The following is an 8,218-nucleotide window of genomic DNA, read 5'->3' as shown; positions in this document are numbered from 1 at the left end:
GATGTCAGCTTGAGGACTAAAGTGCACCTGACCCAAGCTATGGTATTTTTAATTACCTCATATGCATGCAAAAGCTGGGCAGTGAATAAGGAAGACCATAGAAGAATTGATGCTTTTGAGTTATGGTGTTAGAGGAGAATATTGAAAGTGCCATGGGCTGCCAAAAGAACCAATAGATCTGTTTTGGAAGAAGTGCAGCCAGAGTGCTCCTTGGAGGCCAAGATGGCCAAACTTCATCTCTCATACTTCAGACATATTGTCAGGAAGGACCAGTCACTGGAGAAGGATATCATGTTTAGTAAGGTGGAGGGTCAGAGAAAAAGAAGAAGACCCCCAATGAGATGGATTGGCCAAGTGGCAGCATCGATGGACTCAAGCGTGGCAACAGTAGCGAGGTTGACCCAGGATCGGGCAGTATTTCGTTCTGCTGTGCATAAGGTTGCTATGAGTTGGTACTGACTCGATGGCACCTAACAACAACAACAGTACCAGAGCTGCTTTTTAAGGGGCTTTAAAAAGTCCATGGAAAAATTCTGTTATTTTTCAATTCCATTTTTCCATGAATTCCTTGAAGCCCTCGTATATTTTCTTTATAAAGTCTAAAATTGAAAAAGCCCTTCCAGATGGGTGGACAGAGCAACCGGATGGAATGAGTCCAACTGACATGTGTAATCATGACTCAGGAGCAAACGATGTGCACATGAAGGAAAGGCGCCTTTTCTCATTTTGCCTTAAAGAAGGAGGTGTGGACAGAGCATATTCTTTCTTTCTATGCTGCATGCTGGAATCCTGGTGTGGCACTGTAGGATAAGCACTGGACTACAAAGTCAGTTTGAACTGCAAGATGGTGGTTCACACCCAGCAGTCACTTCTCAGAATCCCTATACATGGTCACCATGAGTTGGAAACTGAGTCAACAGCACTTAACAGCAACAACTACAATGCTGCATGCTATTAGTACTGCAGAACAGAGGATGGACTACTGCACTTGTGACCTTTTGCATTGGAACACATCAAACAATCCCTAAAGAGTACTTAAAACTCTTTACTTGACAACGACAACACTAATTCAAAAGTTGGCAGTTGAAACCCACTCGGATGCACTACAGAAGAGAGGCCGCCAATCTGCTCCTGTAAAGATGACCACCAAGGAGACTCTGTAAAGATGACCACCAAGTTCTACTCTGGAACATGAGCTAGAATCAACTTCACAGCAGCAGGTTTGGCTTTGGTTAGCTCAGGGGGTAAGAGTAACTTTCTCTCCAGGTTTGTTGTTGTTGTTAAGTGCCATCGAGTCGATTCCGACCCATAGCGACCCTGTATAGGGTTTCCAAGGGGCAGCTGGTGAGCTTGAAGCACCGACCTTGCAGTTCAAATGACTTTGCAGGCTGACGCATTAGCCCATAGCACCACACCAAGACTCCTGTTTCTTTCTCCGGGTTAGGTAGTGTTATTTAATTTATTTCTAGAGAAAAATCTGTGAGAGAAGGTAAGTGGTCCACTACCATTTGGAAGCAGTCTCCTTCCCTTCAATATGCCCATTTTTAGAAACATGTATCAACTTCCCTTAAGCAAGAAGATTTTGTGGTATCTACTGCAGAGCCGTTTAAACTGCAAGGTTGGTGGTTCAAGCTCACCAGCCACTCCTCAGAAGCCCTATACAGGGTTGCTATGGGTTGGAGCCAACTCGACAGCACTTCACAACAACAACAACTGTGCTTTTAGAGAAATATAGGGATCTTCTTACATAATACTATGTGCAGAATTATAAATATACCAATTTTTAATTGAGATATGTTATAAGGCAATTGTACACATAATCTTTGTCACTATAAGTAATAGCAACAAAGAACACTTGAGCATTTACTACATGCTAGGTACACTTATAAGTACAAACATATCATATATTACTGTATCCTTACAGCCTCGTAAGTCTTGCCATCTCCATTTTAAAAGTAAAGTAATAGGTCCAAGATTACAGAGGCAGTAACTGGGGGATACTCTCTATGACCCCAGCAGCACATCTCTAAAATCTTCATTCTTATCCATTCACTTTTCAAGCCTGACTTTCCCAGTTGTATTAAATACAGACCAGCCATTAATGTTAAGTCCCAGAGAACAAGAAAGAGGGGTAAGATGGACTTTACATGGACAAAAGAAAGGACAGACTCAACCTGGGTCAATCCATGTCCCCTGCACTGGTCACAGTCAATTGAACAGATAAAAGCTTCAAGTAAATCTTTACAAGCTAAAGTCACTCTGTGGTCAATTACCATCATTAGGCTCCATGAGAGGTCCTCCAGGTGTAAAATCATCTACTGAGCAGGCCCAGAGCTGTCTAAATTTCTTTTTTCTTGCAGCCCAGAGAACTGCTACTTTTTCTTTTTTCTCTCTCAAGTGGTTCTCTCTCCTTTTTTCTCTCTCTCCCCTTTCCCCTTCTCTCTTTCTCTCCTGCTCCTCTCTATCTTCTTCCCCATGCACAGAGTTAAATTGTAGATTTAATGTGTTTAAAGATAATACACTTGTACTCCCTTTTACCTTAGAATGGTTTATCTTTTTCTGTTTCCAAATACATCAGCACTTTCCACAACATCTTTATGGGACTGTTAACAGATACATCTTGTGGTGGCCCAGGATTAAATAATTTGGGGAAATAAGGTATGTCTGTGTATATTAGCATACTAAAGACTGAGAAATCCTGCAGTAAAGAAACCTGATCATATTCATTTAATACAGAATTTCATTAAAAAATAAGTGGTTTTTTTGTGCCAGTATGTGCTGGGCTCTGTTTTAGATGCTAGTGATTGTACTCAGCAGTAAAGAAGACAGAGTATCTTTTTTCATTGAGTTTCTATTATAAGGGGACTTCAAATCATTCATGGAAAAATTCCATTATCTTCCAATTCCGTGTTTCACCAAACTTTTTGAATCACCCTCATACAGTAAATATAACTTGTTGTCATTGTTAAGTGCAATAGAGTTGGTTCCAATTTACAGCAACCCTGTATAGGGTTCCCGAGGAGCAGCTGGTGGGTTTGTGAGCAATAACTCTTGTGGGCATGGTCCATCTTCAGGAATTCATGAGATTGCTAGACGTGGCAGACAGATTGTTGATTATTAAGCAGGCTGTTCTAGGACTTAACTAAGAATACAACCATTAAGACCACGGGCAAGCCATTTTGGCTTCTCTAGGGGGAGGGAAAATGGGATGTTCCATAGAATTGTATATGGGAATTGGAACTGGAGGAGGGACTTTTTGAGGACAAGAATAAAAACCATTTGTGGTGGGCCATGTGGAGCACCTGCGTATGTCTACTGGGTTGGGTGCCTGATTTTGCAGAATGAAATAAAGAAAGCTTCACTCTGGCTAAAATAAGTACAGGTTGGATTACTTGAGTGGACAACATTTCTCACAGGTTTGAACTGCCGACCTTGTCAAACTGAACTTGAGGTCTAGTGTTTATCCTAGACTGCCACATAATTGTACACCAAATAGTTCTGTGATATGTTAATATCTTGGAAAATGTCACCCATGGGTCATATAAGTTTTGAAATGCCTTTTTTTTTTTACAGATAAGAGGTATTCATATAATTTAAGTTTTACTTTCATCCACTTATGTCCATATGAGGAAAGATATCCTGGATATAAGAAATATCTTGGATTCACCTGAAAGAGTTTTCTGTGCTAATGAATAAGTATCACATTTCACAAAAATGCAAAACATTAACCTAAATAAAATAATATTAAGAAAGTTTGAAGGAATTTCAGTGAAGAAAAATATTCAGATTAAGGGCAAAAATCACATTTACAAAAGTTAGTGCTGCGGTCCCATGGATCTGTGTCTTGCTTCAACAGTGTTTGGACAGAAGAGATCTGGGGACTCCCCCGCCTCCTGCCTCGGACCACCTCTAACAACTTCTTTGGGCACAATCTCGTCTCCAGGACCATCTTCTTGAGAATTCCCTGTTACCGGAACAAGCTAAACACCGTTTTTTTTTGTGTGTGTGTGTGTTTAGCTCCAAATCTTCGACCAACCTTGAGCTCTCAGATCCGTCAGAATTATTCTGCTGAAGTGGAGGCCAACGTCAATCGTCTGGTTAATCTGCATCTGCAAGCCTCTAACACTTACCTCTCTTTGGGCTTCTATTTCAATCCCGATGATGTGTCTTTGGAAGGTGTGGGACACTTCTTCCGTGAGTTGGCGAAGGAGAAGCGTGAGGGTGCTGAGCGTCTCTTGAAACTGCAAAACCAGTGTGGTGATTGCGCACTCTTCCAGGACGTGCAGAATCCCTCCCAAGATGAGTGGGGAAGAACCCTGGACGCCATGGAAGCCACCCTGGCCATGGAGAAGAACCTGAACCAATCTCTTCTGGATATGCACGCTGTGGGTGCTACCCACACAGACCCCCACCTCTGTGACTTTCTGGATACTCATTTCCTCGACAAGGAGGTAAAAATTATCAAGTAGATGGGCGACCACTTGACTAACCTCTGTTGGATGGCCTGTCCCCAGGCAGGGCTGGGCAAATACCTCTTCGAGAGGCGAACTCTCAAGCACGACTAAGAAGAGCCTATGGAGCCCCACAACTTGTGAAGGGTCTTCAGCATTCCCCTGCTCTCCCGCATACCTTCTGCCTGAACCTTGCTCTCCAGACAAAGGCAGCACAGTCAACGCCCTGGAGCCCCTCTTCCCCCAAGTGGTGGACCAAATGAAAACAATAAAGCTTCCTTTTACAGCAAAAAAATAAAAAATCAATCACATTTACAGTCTTGCTTCAATTCTCCCTCCTCATTACACCTCCTCTAGATGCTATGAAAGCACCTTGTATGAATCTTTTTTGTATAGTACATTTTTTATCCTTTTTACAGATATTGTAAAAAGATACATGACATTGAGGTCTTGTCCCATGAGGCTACAGGCACCATGAGGCTAAGACATTCCCTAAGATCTTTGCATTACAGTGGTCTCAGTCCAGTGTGTACAATACATACAGAGAAATGTCTACATTTTGAGGCTGGATAATGGTGGATCTCTTTCTACATTGCTACACTGTTTTGGTCCATTTGTTGTTGTTAAGTACTGTCGAGTCGTTTCGTTTTGATCCCTAAGAAGAGGTAAATATGGGATATGGGGTGGGGGATGAGAGCGTGTGTAGTGAATTTTCTTTGCCAGATAGGAATAAAAGAGGTCACCATTTACAGGGAGAATCACCACAAATGTAAACACCCTTTCAACGTCCATCTTTCCACCTATAGCCTGCAGACTAGGGTCTCCAAAGATTGGTAAGTAGGTGATTTTCATGACCACATTTGATTTCTAGAAAGAGTCTTCAGGATATCCTTTGGGAGAAAATCAAAATAAACCTTAACTAGGTCAACACAATGAAAGATGAAGTATCAGAATAAAGGCATGAGGTACTTAAGAGATTTAACTAAAGGACGTGTCCACTGAAGGGGCTCCCTGATGTTTGAAGAAATCATTCATTCAGTTGGCAATCATTCCTTTGGTTTGTAAAGCACAAATATCTAACCCTTGATTCTTCAATGAACATCTCCTACAGCAGTAAACTCGTTGATACTCAAGCACTAAGGCTTGAGAATGAGAGATGACATTTTGTATCAAAGCTCTCTGAATGCTAAATGCCTGTACTAACCAGATTCCATCCTGTCTTGACTGACTTCTGAGCCAGATTCCCAGAACCACATAGTAGTTAGTTTTACTTGATTAACTAATTGGTAGCTTTTCCCCAAGTTTTATTAGATCCCAAATTGAAAACCTTGACCAGGAAGAGCACAGGAGATGGAGATGGCAGCCATCAATTTTTATAGTCAATAATTGAGCCAGTGATTCATTTTAAAAAGCCCACATTGAACAGAAACTCGTCCAGGAGCTTGGGATGCAGTGGTAAACAAGATGAATGACATCCTTCTGTCATGAAGCTGATGTTGAGGGGAGAAGAGGTTTTAAACAAATGAACAAACAAAGCAATTTCACATAGTGCTAAAGGTTCTAAAGACAATCAAAAAGAAACAAAACAAAATGAGAGTGATTGAATGAAGAGTTTTGCTTTAGAAGAGAGGGAGAATGCTCCAGGCAGTGGGGGGCCAGCAGGTACAAAGGCTCTAAGATACAGGCAGATTCAGCATAATAAATGAAGAAAAAGAAGGGACATGAGCAAGATCAGGCCTTCTATGAGGTTGGAGAGGGGGGCAGGGGCCATATGGTGAAGGAGTTTGAATTTTACTCTAAGTACAATGGGAAGTCCTTGGAAAACTTTGGTCTTAGTTAGCTAGTGCTGCTATAACAGAAATTCCACAAGTGGATGGCTTTAGCCACCAGAAATGTATTGTTTCAGAATTTTGAAGGCTAGAAGCCCAAATTCAGACCACTGGCATCAGTCTTCCTCTGGATCTAGGAGTTTCACAGTGCAGGGACCTCAGGTGGAAAGGTTGCACTGCACACTCAGTTCTTTCTTTCCTTCTGCTCACGTCTCTCTCCTTTTATATCTCAAAGAAGATTGGGTGAAGATACAACCTAATCATGCAGCTTGCATCTGACATCATTAACATCGTAGAAGTGAGGAGTTAGGATACATTGAATTAATTACATCAGATCTGGGCTGATGACTTCTGATCACATCATGGGATTGATTGTATAATATTAGATCTCATCATGGAGATGGTAATTATGTCTTTACTGCTAAACCACTGTGAATCCTGGCCCAGCCAAGTTGACACAAAACTTTAACTACCACAGTTTTTAATGGGGAAAGTGTTGTAATCTGGTTTATGTTTTAAAAGACCATTCTGGTCACACTGAGGAAAGGGGTTGGGCTGCCAGAGTAAAATTTTAAGAGAAGTTTAAAGGTTACTTTATTTTTTATCCTCCTTTGATTTAGTAATATGATGAAGGCTGTCCTTAAAGTGAAATAAATTAATAATAATTGGATGTTTTAAGTGCACACACACATATTCAAAACCATAAAACTACTATCAAGGAAGCTGTAAAGACAAAAAACAATGTCTATTTTCCATGTATGTTTTCTCATGTATTGGTAGGTCTGATAAAAGACATCATTAACTACCTTTTCCCCTTGGATCTTTTATGAATACTTCACTGGTAATTGCTTAGGTCCCTTCACAACAGGAAGAGGCTTACCCAGCATGACATCCATTGCTGTCAGGAACACATGGAGATTGCTGATATTGAAGAGATAAATGGGGTGAAAATCCCTCCCATCTGGCCCACCCCCTGAGGGTGTCTGGGCCTCCACAGCTGTGAGAGTGAAGGCAGCCTGGGAAAAACAATGTGTCCATTATGAGACCCTCAAGAAAGCTAGGCCATCATAGGGAGGGCAGCGCCTTGCACCTTTCAGGGCTCACTGACTGCACCTAATACCAGCTATTGCTGTCATTCTATACTTCATGCAAAATTAGAATTACAGAGGCCATGACAATAAATAGAGTCATCACTTTCAAGTGCTTAGGGGAACCCTAACTGATAACTAAGATTTGCCTGGAATAGGTCCTTAAAAACCTGCTTTAATGAATAAAGAACACTTTGAATGCATGATTTCATTATTCCCTGCTTCACTTTCAAAGAAGAATTTAAAGTGGCTTCAAGTATTTTGTTCAAATCGAAAAAATATTGTTTCTAAGAAAATAAAATCGGATCATCTTAAGGTGGTTCAAATAAAGGTTGAAATAATGAACAAACAAGACCATTTCAGATAGTGTTATTTAGTATTTAGAAGACAATCAAAATTCCTTTCACCTTTTTCATATGCTTGGTCACTCTTCAAATGCAAAATTCAACACTACTATAGTATAAGATTCATTGCAATTACTTTGTTTCAACAATATAAACTGCAATTATACCCATGGACCTTACTGGATGAAATAGTCACAAGTCAAATAGACTGACTACATCTGTGGAAAGAGGTGATGGAGAAGGTCAGTATCGTAAGTCAGAGCAAAGCCAGGTACCCATAGTGAAACAGATCATCAGTTGCTCATTTGCAAGTTCAAGTTGAAGCTGATGAAAACTAAAACAAGTCCACGAGAGCCAAAGCACAACTGTAAGTATATCCTACCTGGATTTAGAGACCAGCTCAAGAATAGATTTAGCATATTGAACAGTAATGACTGAAGACCAGAGTTGTGGAATGACATCAAGGACATTAGGCATGAAGAAAGCAAAGGATCATAAAAAGGACA

General features: G+C 40.8%; 1 pseudogene; it reads left to right on the top strand.

Moving 5' to 3' along the window:
- Positions 1-559: 559 nt before the first annotated feature.
- Positions 560-4,565, top strand: LOC102817279 (annotated as a pseudogene).
- The last annotated feature ends 3,653 nt before the right edge of the window (positions 4,566-8,218 follow it).

This window comes from Chrysochloris asiatica, unplaced genomic scaffold (assembly GCF_000296735.1).
Source record: "Chrysochloris asiatica unplaced genomic scaffold, ChrAsi1.0 scaffold00083, whole genome shotgun sequence".
NCBI lineage: Eukaryota > Metazoa > Chordata > Mammalia > Afrosoricida > Chrysochloridae > Chrysochloris > Chrysochloris asiatica.
The sequence above is the reverse complement of the archived record's forward strand: the minus strand, read 5'-3'. Positions and strand labels throughout refer to the sequence as shown.